General features: G+C 41.0%; 1 protein-coding gene across 5 annotated transcripts in view; it reads right to left on the bottom strand.

The window, feature by feature from the left end:
- The window catches only part of rbms3 (RNA binding motif, single stranded interacting protein), a 1,402,627-nt gene that overhangs the window by 787,176 nt on the left and 594,276 nt on the right, over positions 1 to 21,175 (bottom strand). The window lies entirely within an intron of this gene.

A 21,175-nucleotide genomic window follows, 5' to 3' on the forward strand; every position in this document is an offset into this window, starting at 1 on the left:
TGTAATTCTGCGATCCTGAATCACTGGAAGACTGTCTATCCAACAGAAGCCATTGGTTCATTAGTGGTGTTGCTGGGAACAAGGCAGGACCTCTGGCCCAGGATCTCAAATCCAAAGGCTTCAACGCATTACTGCCTGTTAACTCTGTTCTTCTCTTCGCTGTGCTGTCCAACCAGCATTTCTTCAGCTTATGAACCAGATACTAGCTGTAATGTACCATGACCGACCTGGGTAATCGTTTCATGGTGAATTCTGTCATCACCAAACTTACTGACTGATGCCTTTGTTAATTTATTCTGTCAATGGATGTGGATGGTGCTGGCAAAGCCAGCATTTCTTGCCCATCTCTAATTGCCATTGAACTGAGAGACTTGTTGGACTGGTCTAGCTTTTTCAGAGTTAAAATTCAATTACATCTTTATGCAGCTGGAGTCAACGATTGCTGACTTCTTTCCCTCATGAGGTACTGGTGAGCCAAATGAGATTTTACAAGACACAATGATTTAGTGTCATGACCACCATTACTGAATCAAGTTTTCAATTCTAGAATTTATATAAATGAGTTTAAATTCCATGATGGGATTAGAAACCATGTTCCCAACCTGAATCTTTGGATTTATAACCCTGTTATATTAACACTACACCAGAATCTCATCAACACACTAGGCATTGCCATAAGGGTACATGTCCCGGCTCATAAATTGACACCAAAGCTTTATTTGGAATCAGTGTCTCTAAACGTTTTCAGTTTTGATGGAATTTTATAACTCTAGGATAGGCGGGCAGGTTGGGGAATGGGAGGGAGGGAGATTTGAATATCCTGGGCCAACAGAGGGTCCTCTTCCCCTCCATTAACTGTACATTATGAACACCTCCCCCAGATTCTCAAAGCTGGTCTTCCGTCCCCTCTTTGCGAGCTCTAAAGGTTAGCCCCAGTGGAAACCCCCAAATTAAGTTCCAATCCAGCTCCATTTTTTGAGAAAGATAAGGGATGGAATTCTGAACTGCTAGTCCCAACTAAAACAGGAGGACCCAGGGCTGGTTTAGAAGTTGCTTGAATCTACATCAGGCTTTGCTGTGGCACTTTAACTGAACCATGGCACAAACATGTGCCTGGCTTCCCTGACTCATGGGAGAGGGTTGTTGGAATGATGTGCAAAATCTGGCAAAGGAAACATTTCCAATTAAAAGGGTTGGATGTTAAAGGTATAATTTTTATTGTGCGTTTGTACAGTACTGCAAAGATGTGAACAAATAACAAGCAAGTTTTGGCTGACGTAAGAGATTGTGAACCATATACACCTCTGAGTGCACTTGATTCCTTCTGTTTGTCACTGAATAAAATGACCAAGGAGAGACAATGGGGATTTCTTAACTTTAAGTGTTTTCAACTGTCCCAATTGTATAGACAGAAAGAAAGGCAGGAGGTTTGGAGACCATTTTAGAATTTGTGTGTTCAAAAAGAAAAATAAAGAAATGCATTTTGTTAGGGAGCTGGATTAGTAGCTCTCCAGTCACTAAGTTGGAAGATCCTGAGTTCCAGTCCTCACTCCAAGACCACTGAAGTATTTGGAATCCTACCCATTGGTATTAGACAGGCAGCATGTATGAGTGCTGGTCCACAGACTGGGTACATGAGAAGGGTTAACAGCACAAAGGGCTGTTTTTGAAGTACCTGACAAATTCAAAATTACGGGGTGATGGATCACCATTGTGGCAAACACATATAAACTGGGAAAAACCAAAAGAGAGAGCAGCCAAAAGAATAAATCTTCCAATTTGGCTACCTTCACTAGACATCAAAACATCATAAATAACTGTAACAAACATATTTATAATGTATAATGAGCAGACTGAACACACAACAAATCTATCCTCTGTCTGAGAGATTCTGTTACTTCACAATTCCTCTGGGCATACTGGGAAATACTGGGTGAGATGAATCAATTTGCAACTTGCAAGCAGCTTCTTTTATGGAATTTCAGAAATTCAATGTTTATGAACAGGGGTTTCTTTCCCATCTTCACCGTGTCAAGTGTTGAATATAATGCTTTACATTTTCTTAAAATATAAAATTATAAGATAAAAGTATAAAACTGGGTCATTGGTAGAAACAACACTGATTGTATTTTTCCTGTTATTTACTCAAGACTTCAGACACTCAGATAAACTCACCAAATGATCCTGGCATGTTGCACCCAAGAGTACAGCAGTAAATTATATGACCAGTGCCTTCAATAACATCTAAAGTCTTTGTAAATATACAAGGCTGTGAGTTAATTTGTGAAAATACCTTTTTGATTAATATGATTTACAGCTCTCTTTGCTCTTCCCTCTTTCTAAACAAGAAATAGCAATTACATCAAACATTTTATCAACATTTTTTAACAAAACTTTTAAAAATCACATTCAGAATGAGTATAAAATTTTTACAGACAAAAATGTCGTCATGAAAACAATTAGTTGATACAAATAAAAAAGGTTGGAAAGTAAATATACTAAAATGAATTTTAAAATGGTTCAAAAAATTCGATAATCAAAGAATGAGTCTGGAATAGATTGGAAGTAACTATTGGCTGAACCACTGAAGTCAGGGGAATACAATAAGTAGATATCATAACAAAACCACATGATCAGATTGAAAGGCAACATTCATTAGTCTTTCAATATGAGATGGGGTAGCACTGTACTGCAGCAGGATTCCTGAAAGATCTGTGGTTAGCCAATCAGAGGTTCCTGAATTCCCAGTTTGCCCAGCACAGCGACATTTTGCAGGGAACCAGATAACAAGATAAAAGCATTCGTGGCACAATTTTGAAAAAAATTCAAAATCAAAAAGTATCTAACAAACTGCAAATGAGATGGATTCTACTCTTGAGTGTAATAAGGAAATGCAAACTTTTAATATAGAAACATAGAAGAGAGGAGCCGGAGGAGACCATTTGGCTCTTCAAGCCTGCTCCATCTTTAATCATGATCATGGCTGATCATCCAACTCCAAAGCCTAATCCTTCTTCTCCCATAGCATTTGATCCCATTCGCCTCAAGTGCTATAGCTAGCCACCTCTTGAATACATTCAATGCTTTGGTATCAACTATTTCCTGTGGTAATGAATTCCACAGGCTTATCACTCTTTGGGTGAAGAAATGTCTCCTCGTCTCCATCCAAATAGTCCACCCCGAATCCTCACACTGTGACCCTGGTTCTGGACACACCCACCATCAGGAACATCCTCTCTGCATTACCCTGTCTAGTCCTGTTAGAATTTTATAAGTCTCTATGAGACCCTCTTCACTCACCTGAACTCCAGCATTAACAATCCTAAACTAGTCAATCTCTCCTTGTACGATAGTCCCAGCATCCCCAGAATCAGCCTGGTAAATCTTCACTGCACTCCCTCGAGAGCAAGAACATCCTTCCTCAGAAAAGGAGACCTAAACTGCATAAAATATTCTGGGTGTGGCCTCACCAGGGCCCTATAATACTGCAACAACATATCCTTGCTCCTATACTCGAAATCTCTCGCAATGAAGGCCAACATACATTTGCCTTCTTTACTGCCTGCTGCACCTGCATGCTTACCTTCAGCGACTGGTGCACAAGGACACCCAGGTCCCGCTGCACACTCCCCACTCCTAACAAATGCATTCCCTCTCAAATCCGCAAATAAACATCATTTTGTATTGCAAACTGCTTCTGCATGACTATGTGCATGTATGCACTCAAGGCAAAGTTAATCACACAATAAGTTTGTGCTCTATGAAGACACTGTGATAAAAAAAAACTCCTATTGTGGATGCAAAGCAATCACTTTCAATCCAGTCATTGTTCATAAGCAATTAAAAATTAAACTATGTACTTTAAATCCCTGAACCAAACTTACTTTGATGGGCATGTGTTGCAAAGTGAGTTAAAAAACCTGGATTTCGCATTATAAGCATGTAAGCAGGAATCAAGCTAAGTTTGGATAAACACAGGTGGCAAGATTTGTTCCACTAAATGCATGACAGCCAATTATAAATCCCAGGAGAAATCCGAATAAGCCACTGCAATTGCTGAAAGGATAGTTAAGTGACTTCGCTTCCTAATATCTCTTTCTTTGGCTCAGTAACCATTGTAGTCTGATTAAGCCTCTGGGAAGTGCCTCTGGCTATTTTGCGATGTTGTGTGCACAATATTAAGTGCAAGCTTTTCAGATGAGTACATGTAACTGAATTGAGCAATCAGTAGGTCACTGAAATCTTTGGGCAGTTTTAGAAAACGATGAGTCGTTAAAACCTGTAGTCAGAAAAGATTGTAAGAAAGAACTGTTTTACAAAAGCTATTTAATGAAGAAAAGATGTGACTTATTATTTTGTGGAGTTAGATAAAATGTATTTTGTTGTAAATGAGTACATTTACCATGGAAAAGGCTTGTTTATATTCTATTCAGAAGTTTGTTTGATCTCAAACAAAGAAGATGAGGTCTATGGTGCTGCTTTGCCATTTTAGCACGGTACAGCATGATTTTATGGAAGTATAGGATTGTCCAGTGAAAAACTGTCCTTAAATGAAAGCATTTGTTAACTTTCCTGGAAGCATTCACAAACACATAACAATGCCCCACTGCAAGGATAAATAGAGCTTCGGGGAGTTGGGTACTGATTCATGTAAGTAATCTAAGAAATGTAAGCCAAAATACACACAATGTAACAGGCAATAACTATGGGTGGGAAAAGTGAGCACATGGAACCATTTTCCTTTAATAGTTAATTGTGTCTACTAAAAACAAAATCAGTTAGGTGAGAATAAGGCTACAATTGCAATAGCACACTAATCTGCAAATGTTAATCAAGTGCCCACCAATTGTTCAGTTGCAAACCAGTAGAGAAAGATTTCTGTGATTATTTCAATAAAATCACAGATCAGAGTACAGAGAATGCAATTATAATGTTGCTATTATCAATATAATTAATTACATTGTATTCTATTGGAGGACAAAACTTGGCAAGTTCATTCTGAAAATGGTTCCAATCGTGTGTGTACATGGATGGCTCTGATGCCATGGACTCAATAATTTTGTTGAAAGAAAATGCACGTTCTATATCTGGAGGGTCCAGCACTGAACACCTACCACCTGTGATTCAATTGACAGCACTATTGCCTCCAAGGCAGAAAGCTGTGGGTTTGAATCCCATTATAGGAGCTGAGCATAAAAATCAGTTGATGTGCTCAGTGATGCTGTACTGCCAAAGGTTTTGTCTTTTGGACATAAAGTAAAGGCACCATAGTACTGCCAGACCATAGGATTTTAAACCAATGCTTTCTCTGCCCTCCTGGGTTAAAAACAAATCATTTGAATTATCATAGAGTCATAGAGATGTACAGCAAGGAAACAGACCCTTAGGTCCAACCCATCCATGCCGACCAGATATCCCAACCCAATCTAGTGCCACCTGCCAGCACCTGGCCCATATCCCTCTAAACCCTTCCTATTCATATACCCATCCAAATGCCTCTTAAATGCTGCAATTGTACTAGCCTCCTCTGGCAGCTCATCCCATACACGTACTACCCTCTGAGTGAAGAAGTTGCCTCTTAGGTCTCTTTTATATCTTTCCCCTCTCACTCTAAACCTATGTCCTCTAGTTCTGGACTCCCCGACCTCAGGGAAAAGACTTAGTCTATTTATCCTATTCGTGCCCCTCATGATTTTATAAACCTCTACAAGGTCACCCCTCAAAGAAGAGCCGCAGAATTATCCTGGGTGATCTAGTCAATATTTTTCTGGTCAGTGTCTAGTTGTGGGAGCTTGCTGTGTATAAATTAACCATAACTCCATTTCCAAATGGCTTAATTGAACTGTAAATTACATTGGCCATTAGCAGAGCCAAATAAGTTCAAGGTTTTTTTTCTCTATTTTCTTCTAAACTGTACAGTTAACAGCAAGAAAGGGGGGTGGATTGAGAGGGATAAAACACCATTATTTTCAGCAGGAGTCGGTAAAGTACAAATACACATGACACAACACTCATCTACCTAGGTAATATGATTCTGGATTAGTGGTGCTGGAAGAGCACAGCAGTTCAGGCAGCATCCAAGCAGCTTCGAAATCGACATTTCGGGCAAAAGCCCTTCATCAGGAATAATGTCTTGGCTCATCCAAGAAGAATGACAACTTGGCTGAGAAATGAAAGAGCAGTCTGTACCCATGGAACTTTACCCATTCATGATCCGATGCTTTAATAAGATTAGGCAGAAAAACTCAAGAGTATGTTACATTTTATTGGCCCATTCAATCAACTTGCTAAAAGTGTTCCAGAAATAAATACTTTCATTTGAGCATTTTGAAAATACAGCCTCACATACATGCAATTTTCAAAACTAATTGCAATTTGGATAACTCTTGAGTTTTTCTGCCTAATCTTGTTAAAGCATCGGATCATGAATGGGTAACGTTCCATGGGTACAGACTGCTCTTTCATTTCTCAGCCAAGTTGTCATTCTTCTTGGATGAGCCAAGACATTGAGTGCCAATGATTGGATTAAATTTAGAAGCATCACAACCGAATTATTCTGGTCTTGTCCTCGGCAAATGTCAACAAAGAATCCTTCTCGCAAGGGTCATCATTCAGAGCCCATGTCTTACTTTCCCCAGTCCAAGGCCTGCTACATCCAACTACAGCAGTGAACCTCTTGGCGAAAGCTAGTGCAGCACCTTCTGAAAAGCTTGGAAAAACCGATTCTGGGGAGCCTACACTGTCTTTAATTGATTGTTTTGTTCTATTTGCTGATCGCAACTGGAGCTCAAATACACAGACTGTAATAACTACATGACAGTAAAGAAATTTGAGAGAAATTTGACATTTGAGAGAAAGAGGCTCATTCATTTCACTGTAAGTCACTAAAGTGCGCATTAACAGATCAACGTTTATTCAATGATACAGGAACTATTGTGCGCAGAATCTATCAGCTGTACCTCCAGAATGAATGCAGTCTTAAAGCCATCACTTTGGCTAGTTATTGCTTTCATATAATATTATCATATTGCTACGTTTTTAATGAGGAATAATTGTATTATATGGGCAAAGAATTCTGGAGATGTAGACAGTGAGCAATGGGCATCTAGATTCAACTGACTTGTATAAAAGTATTTCAGGCAGTAGATTATATGGAAACCAGCTACATATCTGTCTCTCTCTCTCTCTCTGTATGATTATCTGTACAAATTGATAAGTCAATTACATAAGTGTAGTTATACAAAACATTTTCATTATATTTCGAATTGCTCTAACATTGAATCCACTCCCTCATCCCTTCTTCAACAGCGATACATCCGGCATGTTTTCCTTTTACTTCAACCTTCTCCAACTCCCATTCCCTTCCACCCCACCAGCATGGTTGGTGGAACACTCAGAGGTCCTGAACATTTGCTGTCCCTCCCAGAGGGTTTCTCTTTGAAACAGCTCCACAGAAGGGGGTATCCCATCACCAAGTCACCTTTTATTTACATGTGGCGGGTCTTTGATACTGATCCAACTCCCTCAGAGCCAGTGCTCAGAGTGAACAGGATGTTTGATACTCCTGTTCTTGTCTGTCAGCCAGGGCTCCCTGATTGGATCAGATTAGATGAAATTAGATTACTTACAGTGTGGAAACAGGCCCTTCGGCCCAACAAGTCCACACCGCCCCGCCGAAGCGCAACCCACCCATACCCCTAACCTAACACTACGGGCAATTTAGCATGGCCAATTCACCTGACCTGCACATCTTTGGAGTGTGGGAGGAAACCGGAGCACCCGGAGGAAACCCACGCAGACACTGGGAGAATGTGCAAACTCCACACAGAGTCGCCTGAGGCGGGAATTGAACCCGGATCTCTGGCGCTGTGAGGCAGCAGTGCTAACCACTGTGCCACCGTGCCACCCATTAACAACCCCAATCAGGGAACACACATTCTGAGGTCCACCTGGCTGACCTCATTACAATTGCTATGTCCTTCTCCCCAGTTTCTATCCCATTAGCCTCTACATTCAAAGAATCAACCTCTGCCATTTCTGCCAAGTCCAGCAGGAGGTCACAACAAACATAGCTTTCTATACTTTCCCTTTTCAGTATTCTGCAGGATAATTCCATCCACAATGCTTTGGTCCAAACCTCTGTCACTCTTAACATTTTTCACCTCCCTCCCACAACTCAGCTCCATTGCATCTTCACATTCAAACAGAGAAGCTGCAACAGTTTGGATTTTACCTCCTCACTCATTACTAAGGCCACAAACACACCTTCCAGGTGAAGCAGTGTTCACTTGTATTTCCTTCAGTCTAGTCTGCTATATTTGCTGCTCACAATGCAGTCTCCTTTCCATTGGCAAGACCAAACACAGACTGGGTGATGCTTTGCAAAATACCTCCACTCTGTTTGTAAGAATGGCCCTGACTTTCCAATTCCTTGCCATTTCAGTTTGGTCTCATGCCAATATTTCTTGGTCCCAGGCCTGTCTTCACCTATCTCCATACCCACCCTGCCTCCTTCATCCCCTTTATCTGCAGCGCCCTCCACACCCACCCCCAGTCCTGAAGAAGGGTTACATCCAAAACATTGTCTTCTCTACCTCCTGATGCTACCTGGCTTGCTGTGTCCTTCCAGTCTCCTTCATTACTGTTGTAGTGTTCCAGCAAAACCCAAATGAAAGCTGGAGGAACAACACCTCATTTTTCACTTTGGCACTACACAGCCTTTAGGCCTCAACATTAACTTCAACAAACTCTATGTCTTGTTTGAATGGGTTTGCTCTTAAAAGAGCTGATTCATCTTCTGCTGTTCACACCTATTCTGAACGTATATCCCCCCTCTACCACAGTTAGCACTCCTTTGTTTTATGCTCTGGGGTCCACCACCTTCATCAATAGCATGAAATCCATGATTGTTCAGCTCCTTTCAGTTTTGAAAAAGAGGCATTTGAACTGGAATCATTAAACTCTGTGGGTCTCTCCACAGGCACTGCCAGACCTGCTGAGTTTCTCCAGCATGTTCTGTTTTTATTTCAGTTTTAAGCATCCATGGTACTTTCCTTTTATTTGAGTAGTTAACTCAAGCAACCAGCAAAATATCTTGTTCATTTGCCAGCGTTGCTTATGTTGTTCAGAGTTCCAGTTGGGACATTAAAATTGGTTCCAGTACATCTAAAGCAGTGATGAATAATTGAGAAAACTCTCTGCTCCTGACTGTTATCCAACAATCACCTCCTAGAAGTGGGTGTGGATAACAGGCGAGAACAGAACTGGTTTAGCCTTGATGTTTCCATGTACTAACAGTCTGACAAATTCACTCCTCAGTTCAAGCATAACAACTGCTCACTTGAGTGCACCATTGAAGGGCAATTGGTGCACGTGAATCATATCCCAGCAAGAGCTTTGGGAAAAGGAGATATTGAGAGGAGGAGTTGAGGAGAGGATGAAAAAAAAAACACTTAAAATGAATACCCTTCTATTAAGATGAATCAGAGAGTTATGGAGTTCTACAGCATGGAGTCAGGTCCTTTGGCCCAAACTAGTCCATGCTGACCAAAATGTCCATCCATGCTAACCTCACTTCCCTGCAATTGGCCCATATCCTTCTATTCCTTTCCTATCCATTTATTTGTCCAAATGCCTTTTAAATGTTGTTATCGTACCCGCCTCAACTACTTCTGCTGAGAGCTCATTCCATATGTGTACCACCTTCTTTGTAAAAACGTTGACCCTCGGGTTCCCTTTTATTCTTTCCCCTCTAACCTTAAACTGATGCCCTCGATTCCCCAATCCTGGGAAAAAGACTGACTGCATTCACCCCGCCCATGCTTCTCATGATCTTTTTCACCTCTATAAGGATCCCCCCCTCAGTCTCCTACTTCTCTAAAGAGAAAGGTCCTAGCTTGTCCAACCTCTCCCTGTAACTCAGACCTCTAAGTCCAGGCAACAACCTTGTAATTTATTTCTGCACTCTTTCCGGTTGAGTAACATCCTTTGTGAGTGTGGAAGACAGTCCAGCTCTAAAGAAGTCTTTAATCCTATCTCTTTCCACAAATGCTGCCGAACATGGAGCTGTTCCAGCATTCTCTGCACTTGTTATATGTTTGGGTATTCTTCAGCTAAAAGCCTGCACCTGTTGATTAGACTGGTGTTGCCCATACCTGTTTATGTTTGGACAAATCTGGACATTTAGCTTAATATTATTCAGGTTACGTTCTCTTCTTGCCCACCCCATTTCTTCTGGGCCCACCTCAGTCATATATCAATTGTGTCTCAGACAGGAGGAAAACACATTGTTAAAGAGCCTCCTGGGAATAATTACTTGCGGATTTCTTAACCTTCTTGCTGGAATAGCATTTGGCTTGATTTAGCGCATCCAAATAATGACAAGGCTGTGACTGGAAACTCAGTCGAGTGAGAAGGGAAATCAATCAGCAGTACACATCTCGATGGAAATTGTTATTGTCCAGTGTGCTCAGCTCCTAGTCACTCCATCAGATGGAATTCTTTTCACACTCAGACATGGGACTTGCCAGTGAAGGGGCTTAAAGCCCTTCTATCAGGCACTGTGCTTGGTTCTCATTATTACTTCCTGGAAGATACAAATTGCAGTGAAACACCACAAATGGAGTTCTGAGCAACGAGAAGGCTAATGAGAATTCAGATTTTAGATTCTATCATCTCAGCAACTAAGTGTGACTGCACAGTTTATTTTGATCAAGTCACTTGGCTATACAACAGCAATTTACAAGACATCTGGTTCACAGTGAAAAGCATCCTGCCAGTCTGCATGCTTCAAAGCACATTGTGTACACAGGGAATTAAAATATTTTAACAGTGAGGTTACATGAAAAGAAGGGTTTTACAAAACAAACAAAGCAAAGAAAAGGAGAAAATGATTTAAACATGCACAGTTGACTCAAAGAGGTGACAGTGAAAGTAGATCAGTTAAGCAGACTGGTGTGAAAATCCTTGACCAGTTTTGAATGGCTTGTTATTCATGAATGATTATAAAAACAGCTTTAAGAATGCATACTGATCTGAATTGACTGCATTTCATTTCTGCTTCAAAAAAAAACAGGCCTAGAGGACAGACTTGAAAGCTATTGAAGCAATTCATCACTGCTCTCATACCTTAGAAGTGAACAGAGCATGTAGCATTGAATTATTGTACGATTTCATTAATATGTTTGACTGAATTTTTCAACACCTTACATTTTATCCAAGTTACTTCTTCCTGTTATCACAAAATTTGAAGAAATTGGTGTGTGCGTGTGAGACCGAGCACAATTAAGCATTCACTTTCCAGGCAAAGTGGAGCTCAAAAGATAAAATTTCACCACGCTACTGAGATGGGTGAGGAGGCAGGATGGTAGCAGCAAGAATGTGAGGGAATCCCGACATGTTCCCACTGCCGCAGGATATTGTGAGAGGTGGGAATGGTCGCAGTTCAGCCTCATGCTGACCAGAACCAAGCATCCAATGAACAATGATAATTAAGAGGCCTTTAGTAGCCATTTAACAACTCCAGTGGAAATTTATCAGTTTTCAAGTTATGATTTTCCCTAGTCTGCACCTAAATAGATTGAAACCCAATTTCAGTGGCAAAATAGATGGTGTGCTTGGTCAGGCACATGGAAGCTCTAAACGTAATGGAAAAACTGTCGTTAATAGATGTACCATCTTTCAGGAGCTCACCTTATAGGTGAGTGAGTCATGTGCATTCCTAATTCCATTTAAAGACAGCACATGCCTCTTAAAGGGACAGGAAATTAGGTAACTAAATGAACATTGTAGACAACATTGTCGCCTTTCCTGGTTTCCAGATGCTGAGTTGGAAATATGAGTGGAGGAAGCCAGCAGGAGGATGGAAACTCTCTTTCCAATAATTGGTTGGAGTATATCCTAACAACTTGCCTGGCACAAGTACACAGAGATGGTAGAGAATGTGAGCACCAAAAGCATCACCCAACATGGCTGGAAGGTCAGTGCCCTCACAATGCTCATCTTGATAAGCATCCTCACTCATACCTCTCCCCATTTTCCTTGTCACCCAGAACCCACAAACTTCCTCTTTCCTGATTTCCGAAATCCACTCACTTATACAGTACTCGGCACTTGCTACTCTCTTAGTCATTATTTCCCAAACTTCTGCACATTCCCCTGCTATCTTTCTCACGGCAGCAACATTGATAATCCATTTCTCTACTCATCTCGCTGCTTTTAAAACTGACACACACTTTTCTTTGTGCAGCAATATTCACAAACAATAGGAGGGAGTGAGCAAAGGGAGACACATTTCATTTGAATACTCTTCCCACAGGTATTACATGATGGACTTCTTGGGCAAGGAGCCTGCCAGCTATTGCATGGTTTTAAGTATTCTTTCCCTCACTTCCTTCTTACTTAAGCCTTGCCTGACACAAGAGGCTTTCATAAGAACATAAGAACTAGGAGTAGGCCATCCGGCCATTCGAGCCAGCTCCACCATTCAATAAGATGACGGCTGATCCTTTTGTGGACTCAACTCCACTTACCTGCCACTCACCATAACTCTTAATTCCTTTGCTTTTCAAAAACTGATCTATCTTTGCCTTAAAACATTCAACAGGGTAGCCTCAACTGTTTCACTTTCATTAACCACTTATCCTTACAGTGTGGAAACAGGCTATTGGGCCCAACAGGTCCACACCAACCCTCCAAACAGCATCCCACCAGACCCATCCCCCTACCCTATAATCCTGCGTTTCCCATGGCTAATGCACCTACCCTACACATCACGGAACATGATGGGGAATTTAGCAAGGCCAATTCACCTAACTTGAGCAGCTTTGGACTGTGGGAGGAAACCCAGGCACCCAGTGGAAACCCACGCCGACACGGGAAGAATGTGCAAACTCCCCACAGTCACCCGAGGTTGGGATCGAACCTGCATCCCTGGCGCGGTGAGGCAGCAGTGCTAACCACTGACCCACCATGCCTCTGACTCTGGTGTGAACATGTCTAATGACAAGCCTCATTTCCTTCTTCCAGTTCAGGCCTGAAGGCCGCACACAGCCTTGAGGTAGCAGAAGCAGTCAAAGGGGAGGCACAAACATTAGACTTGCAGACACCATGTCAGAGACTGACATCTCTTATAATTCCCAGAGTAGGCTGGAGCGTGGATGTTATGTAGAAATTCATGCAGCATTAATGCACAGGAGTGAGGATTTGAGGTTGGGCTGGCCAGGAAATAATCAGCAAAAAAAAGCTTGCAGCGTAGCCCCTCTGTCGGAAGCCCAGGATAAGTCATTGATACCACACCATAGGTACAATTGATGGTAGTATATGGGGAAAATAAGTGGCTCGGTCTTTCTGTCATGAAGCAATGTCGCAAAGTCTGGAAGAGTCCTACTCCAAATTGCACTTGTTTCTTGGAGGTGACCAGAAATGTTTATCAGTTTCCAGTCAAGAAGGAGAGAGGCTGCAGCCACCAAAGTGCCCCATATTGATTGCAGCCCATGTTCTCAATGAATTGACCTCCATGTTCACACTGACAAGGAATCTGGCAAACAATTTGACCTTTCACTTTGGCTTGGCTCCAGCCCCACATGCCCAGTGACTCACCAGATGCTGGTCCGCCTATATTCAGCTCTTGTAAGGTGGTGGATATGATGCCAGTCAAGCAGACTGCCTTGACCTGGTTGACGTCAAGCTTCTTGAGTGTTGTTGGTGCTGCATTCATCCAGGCAAGTGGGGAGTATTCAATTATATGCCTGACTTGTGCCTTATAGATGGTGGACAGACTTTGGGAAGTCAGGAGGTGAGTTACCTGCCACAGAATGCTGAGCCTTTGACCTGCTCTGGTGGCCATCGTATTTATGAAGCTAGTCCAGTTCAGTTTAAGGACAATGATACCCCCAGGATAATGGTAATGAGGGACACAAAATTAAACATTAAAGATGTTAGGTACTCCCTTGTTGGAGATGGCCATTGCCTGGCACTTACCACTTGTCAGCTCCAAGCCTAGATGTTGTTGTCCAGATCTTACAACATTTGAACATGGACTGCTCCAGTATCTGAGGAGTCATGAATGGTGCTGAACGTTGTGCAATCATTGGCGAACATCCCCACTTCTGACCTTCTGATGGAGCAAAGGTGATTGATGAAGTAACTGAAGATGGTTGGGGTAGCACACCAGCCTGAGGAGCACCTGCAAAGATGTTCTGGAGCTGAGATGATGAGATATATCTTTGATTTAGGTGTGACACCAACCAGTAGAGATTCACATTGACTCCACTTTCTGAGATAGTCTTGATGTCAAGGGCAGTCAGTCTCACCTCACCTGTGAAGTTCGGCTCTTTTTTATTTGCTTAGACTAAATCTCTGATGAGGTCAGGAACTGTGTAGACTCTGCAGATCCCAAGCTGAGTTACAGCCAGCAGGTTATTCCTTTGCAAGTGCTGCTTGATGGCATTGAGTATGACCCCATCCATCAACTTGCTGAGGATGAAGAGGAAACTGATAAGGCTCTAATTGGCTAGGTTAGAATCATTCTGCCTTTTTTGTGCACAGGATATACCTGGGCAATTTTCCACATGGTCAGGTAAATGTTACTGTTGGAGTGGAATAGCTCAGCGAGCGATTTCTGGGGCTCAGGTCTTCAGTATGTAATGCAGAAATGTTGTCAGGGCACACAGCCTTTGCAGTAACCAATAACTTCAGTTGTTTCTTGATATTATGTGGAATTAATTGAATTGGTTTCAGGGTGGTAATGTGATGGTTGGAACCTGAGGAAGAAGCCAAGATAGATCCATCATTGAGCAGTTCTGACTGAAGATCCTTGCGAAGGGTTTAGCCTTGTCTTTGACCTGATGTACTGCACCTCCCACCAATATCACCCCCACCCTACCACCCCACTGCCCTATCTGTTGTTGAGATTTGTGGAGCCTCCTCCTCCTGTTCAATGTTAGTTGCCCACCACCACTCATGACTGGATATGACAGGACTGCAGAGTTTAGGGCTAATCCATTGGCATGGAATTACTTCATCCTGTCTCTTGCAACTCATTTAGCTTTAAGCATTCAAATAATCCTGTGTTGTCACTTCATCATGTTGGCATCTTATTTTTAGACATTCTAGATGCTGCTCCTGACATACTATCGGCATTCTTTATTGAACTAAAAATGGGAGGGAGGGTGAGGGGAGAGCAGGGGAGGTGCGGGATGGGGGGGTGAAATGTGGAGTCAGTTCCAAAGAAGGGATTCATAGAATTACAAAACAACGCTAAATGGCATCACAGCAGGACAGCTACTTTGCTCATGATATTGTACACCTCCTGTGCAGCTGTAACCTTGTATGCCTCACTCTGTCTAAACAATCCATGATCTGTACATCCTTGTATGCTATGATCTGCCTGTATTGTTCACAAAACAAAACTTTTTGCCGTACTTAGGTACATATGACAACAAGAAACATCAAACTAAATCAAATATTCAGAGTTGGATTAGAGGGGATAGATTGTACAAATATTACAAAAAAATCCCCAGCAAATAAGGTCATGGGAGAAAAATAACAGAAGATCAAAATCAATGAGTCTTTACTTAAACATGTGTAGTGTTTGGAACTAATTTAACAAATTAAAGATACAAACAGAGATTAATTGGTAAGTGTTATAGCCTTTATGGAGACATGATTACAAGGGGGAATCAAAGCTGGGAACCAAATGTTTTGGGCTATGTAACTTAGACTCATAGAGTTATAGAGATGTAGAGCACGGAAACAGACCCTTCAAATGTCCTGTACAGCTGCAACATGACCTCTAACTCCTGTGCTCAATACTCTGACCAATAAAGGAAAGCATACTAAATGCCTTCTTCATTATCCTATCTACCTGCGACTCCACTTTCAAGGAACTATGAACCTGCACTCCAAGGTCTCTTTGTTCAGCAACACTCCCTAGGATCTTACCATTAAGTGTATAAGTCCTGCTAAGATCTGCTTTCCCAAAATGCAGCACCTCGCATTTATTTGAATTAAACTCCATCTGCCACTTCTCAGCCCATTGGCCCATCTGGTCAAGATCCTGTTGTAATCTGAGGTAACCCTCTTCGCTGTCCACTACACCTCCAATTTTGGTGTCATCTACAAACTTACTAACTGTACCTCTTATGCTCGCATCCAAATCATTTATTTAAATGACAAAAAGTAAAGGACTGACCCTTGTGGCACTCCACTGGTCACAGGCCTCCAGTCTGAAAAACAACCCTCCACCACCACCAGTTCTATATCCAAATGGCTAGTTCTCCCTGTATTCTGTGAGATCTAACCTTGCTAATCAGTCTCCCATGGGGAACCTTGTCGAACACCTTACTGAAGTCCATACAGATCACATCTACTGCTCTGCCGTCATCAATCTTCTTTGTTACTTCTTCAAAAAAACTCAATCAAATTTGTGAGACATGATTTATTGAAAGGATAGCGTGGAAGGAAAGGTTGGTGGGGTAGCTTTTTTTGTACAGGATGGAATAAGTATGATAGCAAGCAATGGTCATGGTTTGTAAGATATAGTCCAAAAGCGTACAGGCAACAAACCAGGAAAGAAGATATTGATGGGTGTAGTCTATGCAGTACATTAATCATGGGCGACTTTAGTCTACATGAAGATTAGAAAAATCAAATTGGCTCTATGAGCCATGAGGAGTAACTCATAGAGAGCATTTGGGACAGTTTCTTGGAACAACATATTGTAGATCTAACCAGGGATCAGGCTATTTTGGATCTGGCAGTGTGTAATGAGGCAAGTTTAATAAACGATCTCAGAGTAAAAAATGCTGAGGAATGGTGACAAAAACATGGAAGAATTTAGTGTGCAGTTTGAGAGTGAGATAATTTGGTCAGAGAACTTGTGCTCAATTTAACTCTGGGCAATTATGAAACGAGAGGGCAGTTAAGGAACAATGGCAGATGTTAAAGATAACAGTCCACAATTCACAATAAATATACATTGCAGTTATGAAGAAAGACTGTAGGAAGTGGATAAACAAACTGTGGTTAAACCAAGGATATGATATATAGTAACAAATTAAAAGAAAAAGCAGCTAATGTGGCAAAGAATCATGGTATACCAGAGAGCTTGGAAACCAATAAAAGATAACTACATGAGAAAGTAAAATTTGAGGCTAAGGTAGCAAGTAATATAAAAAATACACACTCAGAAGTTTTTTGAGTTGATGAAAAGTGAGAGGCAAAAGTGAATGTTGACCCAGTAGAGAATGAGTCTGTGGAAATAATAACGGGAACCCAGGAAGTGATAGAGGAATTGAATGAGTACTTTATTGTTGTGTACATGGTAGAAAACACTTCCAGCATTGCAAAACTACTAAATATGTATTGGGCAAAAGAGGGAGAAGAAATAAATACAATAATTACCACTAGAAAAAAAGTTCCAGTAAAACTAACGAGGGTAAAGACTGGTAAGACTCTTGGACCAAATGGGTTGCATCCAAGGATATGAAATGAAGTAACTACAGAGATAGTGGGTGCACCTGATAGTAATCTTCAAAGAATCCTTCGATTCTGCGAAAGTCTCAGATGATTGGAAAGCTGCCAAAGTAACACGGTTATATAAAAGTGGAGCCATAAAACAGGTAGCTATAGATGGCAACCTTACAATCTGTCATTGAGAAATGGTTAGAGTCTGTTACAAATGATGTAACAGCAGGGCATTTAGAAATGCATAGTTTAGTCAAGCACAGTCAACAGAGATTAATGAAAGGAAAATCCTGCCTTTCAAATTCAGTAGAATTTCTTGAGATGGTAACAAGCAAGATAAATAAACGGGAATCGATAGATGTAATAGATTTGGATTTCCAAAAGGTCCTCAATAAGTTACGATGCAGAAGGCTACTTAATAAAATAAGAACCCATGATGCTGAGGGTAATGTATTAGCTGGATGGAGGATTCACAACATAATAGAAGACAGATCATTAGGAGATATGAGACATTTTCAGGAGAGCAACCTGTAACTGGTTGAGTGCTGCAGGGATTAGTGCTGGGGCCACAATTATTTGTAATACACATGTTGAGGATGACTGAAGTGAATGGATTATCATCATGCTTATGGACGAACACAAAAAGAGATACAAAGGCAAGTGGTTAAGGTGACAAAAAGCATCTTCAGGAGGATACATACATGGTTTAGTGAATGTGCAAAAACTTGGTTGATGGAATATAATCTGGGAAAATGTGATGTCCTCGCCTTCAAAAGGAAGAAAAGGACATGAACATTCTTTAAATGGAGAAAGAGTGCAGAAAGTCTCAGCACAAAGTGATTTGAGTTCTTCATGCATGAATCATGAAAAGCTACCAAACACATTCAGCAGGTAATAGGGAAGGCAAGTGCAGTTTTGGCTTTTATTTCAAAGGGGAGGGTATATAAAACAAGGGAGGCCTGTTAAAAGTATGCAAGATTCTAGTCAGACTACACCTAGAATACACTGAACAACTTCGGTTCACTTCTTGAAGGAAATATATATTGGCATTGGAGGCAGTCTGTCCAGTTTCATTCTTTTTATGAGACTTTGTAGTGGTTAGATACAACTGAGTGACTTACTTGGTCATTTCAGAGAGTAGTTAAGATTAAACACATAGCTGTGGGTCTGGAGTCACAATTAGGTCAGACCAGGTAAGGATGGCAGATTTCCTTCTTCCAGGGACATTAGTTATCCAGATAGGATTTTCAGACAAATGATGTTGAACATACAGTCTCCATTAATTCCAGATTTTATTGAACTCAGATTTCATCATCTACCATGGTGGGACTCGAACCCATGTCCTCAGAAAATTAGACATTATCGCTATGCCTAAATATAAACTGTGATGATAGTTGAAAATTCAGAATTCTTGTATTTGTCCTCATTTGTGCACTATGTTCAGCAATGTGTCTCTCTTATCAGAAACATTAAAAGTGCTGTACTGTCACATGACTGCTTAATGGGGAAAAAAATGTTCAGACATAGGATTATTGCCACATGTTCGTCAAAATTAAGGAGTTGCACTGGCAGAAATTCCATGGAAATTGAGGTCAACGTGCAGTTCTTCTTTTGAATTATGCCCAGAAATAACAAGCTCTCTGAACAGTTCTCTGACTGTGTTTTTTTTTCATTAGGTTGTACACTGAATAAACCAGTACCACAATTGATCCTGGTTCAAAATTGATGTTCTCATTAGTATAGTAGCCATTAACTCTCTCTATATACAATCTTCTCAAATATTCAAACACATTAGTTGATGGATGCACACTTAGTCATTGTACCTCAGAGATTTTCAACCACCTCGATATGTCTGCAGAGCAGGCTGGCAATATTCAAATAAGCACAATTTCCTTCTTCTACTCATTTCCCCACAAGGTGACAAAAAAGCCAGAAGTTGTCAATAAAGCTGTCACGCAATTTTCTTTTACTTTAAAAAGATAGCATAAAAATGCTATATTGCTTTGGTTATCAAATGATCCTGCAAAAGGTCTGGGAACAATTACTGGGCCAAGTTTCACTTCGCTGGGTTTTTAGATGCAGAAACAGTTAATGTGTGAGACGCTGCTTCTCCAGCCATCCCTCCCCATTCTAAATCCCATAGAGGTGAAGAAGTGTAAAACAGAATTAGAAGATAGTGCACCTTCGCCCAAAATTGGTAGGGTGGGCAGTTGGGGAGGAACGTGGGCAGTTGGGGAGGAACGTTGAGGAAATGCCAATGACTGCCGTGGCATATGGGGTTAATAGCTGTTATGCTAATAGCTAGAGTGTGTCATCAGTGATGTCAAAATATCATCAAGTCATGTGGAACTGAGATTTCTGGGAGGAAGATTTGAATGGAATCCTATTGAACTAGGTCTCTGTAATGAACAATAATTGTTTAAGAATTTGCACTAATATGTTTCCACACCTCACCTGCAAAAACACCAAGGACCCAGTCATGATATTATACAATTGCATAATTACCATTCCTAAATTGATTGCACTTTCAGTATGTTGGGCATACGCATTGACATGGTAACTTGGAGGTTCACAGTCTGTCAGTATGAACTCTCCTTCAGGCTGTGCTTTAACACTCAAGTGCCTTCTTTTACGGGAGGAGGCTGAGGACAAGAATTCCTGGCAATCTCTGGGAGTCTTGACGCATACACAGACAGAAGCCGACAGAGCATGCTTGGGTCCATATTCCCAGCTAACAACACAATGTGTTTTTACAAGGAACTCACGGGACACATTCAGATGCAGAGAAGCAAGGTTCTAAAATAGCAGACTCAGACCATTAGGTCTCAAAGGAGTTCTTGGAACTCTAGTGGAGGCTTTGAAGGATCTCTGGGAACCATTGATAATTCACTCTAGTTAGGAATGGAGATGAAGGAAGCCCACAAAGCAGTATTTGCTTGGTACTGCTGAAAAATATGAGAGCTCTGAGAAACTGGGATAGTGCCAGCTGAATCAAGTTAGCTGTCTGTGAAAGAACTAGAATGGTGTCCAGGAACAGATGTTGAGTGCAATCTTAGGAATCAGATGGAACACAAAATTGGGGAAAAGTTTGAATAGTGAATTATTGATGCTGTTCAAAATAAAGCAATTTTTGAAGGAATTTCAAAGCTAAATCTTCAATAATGATCAGTTAGAGTCCCTTTTAAAAGGCAGCAATGTTTTAATGAGATTTGGTAAGCCACTGTGTCACTACTATTTGGGTGGGTTGTTGAGAAATCTATGGGTTCACTCTTGACCATGTCTGCTATTTAATGTCCAGTGTATGTGGTGTTTGTTTGACAACAGTTTATCTGTCACCCGTGCTGACCTCAAGTTAACTTGGGATATGTTTTGTAGGATATGTTTTGCTATTCTAACTTTGTATTGCAAAGAGTTTTCACTCAAAGATATGGAACCTTTTTGTCTTACTCTCTTTGAAGGTACCTGGGATCTCAGATGTCATCTACTTCCAACAAAAAAACACTTCTGGCCACTAGCTAGATCATAACATAAATTTGGCAGTCATGTCATAGATCATAAAAATTCCTTTCAAATCTGGAAAACACTGAAGTCAGCAATTTTAATTTTCTCACTCTTGGAAAGTCCATGTAAATTTACGTCTTGTTCGACCAGGTGAAATTGGGTTTGTAACAGTCATGTGATTAACAAAATGTGATGAATAACAAAAATG

The sequence above is a fragment of the Chiloscyllium punctatum genome, chromosome 8 (genome assembly GCF_047496795.1).
Source record: "Chiloscyllium punctatum isolate Juve2018m chromosome 8, sChiPun1.3, whole genome shotgun sequence".
In the NCBI taxonomy this organism is placed as follows: Eukaryota; Metazoa; Chordata; class Chondrichthyes; order Orectolobiformes; family Hemiscylliidae; genus Chiloscyllium; species Chiloscyllium punctatum.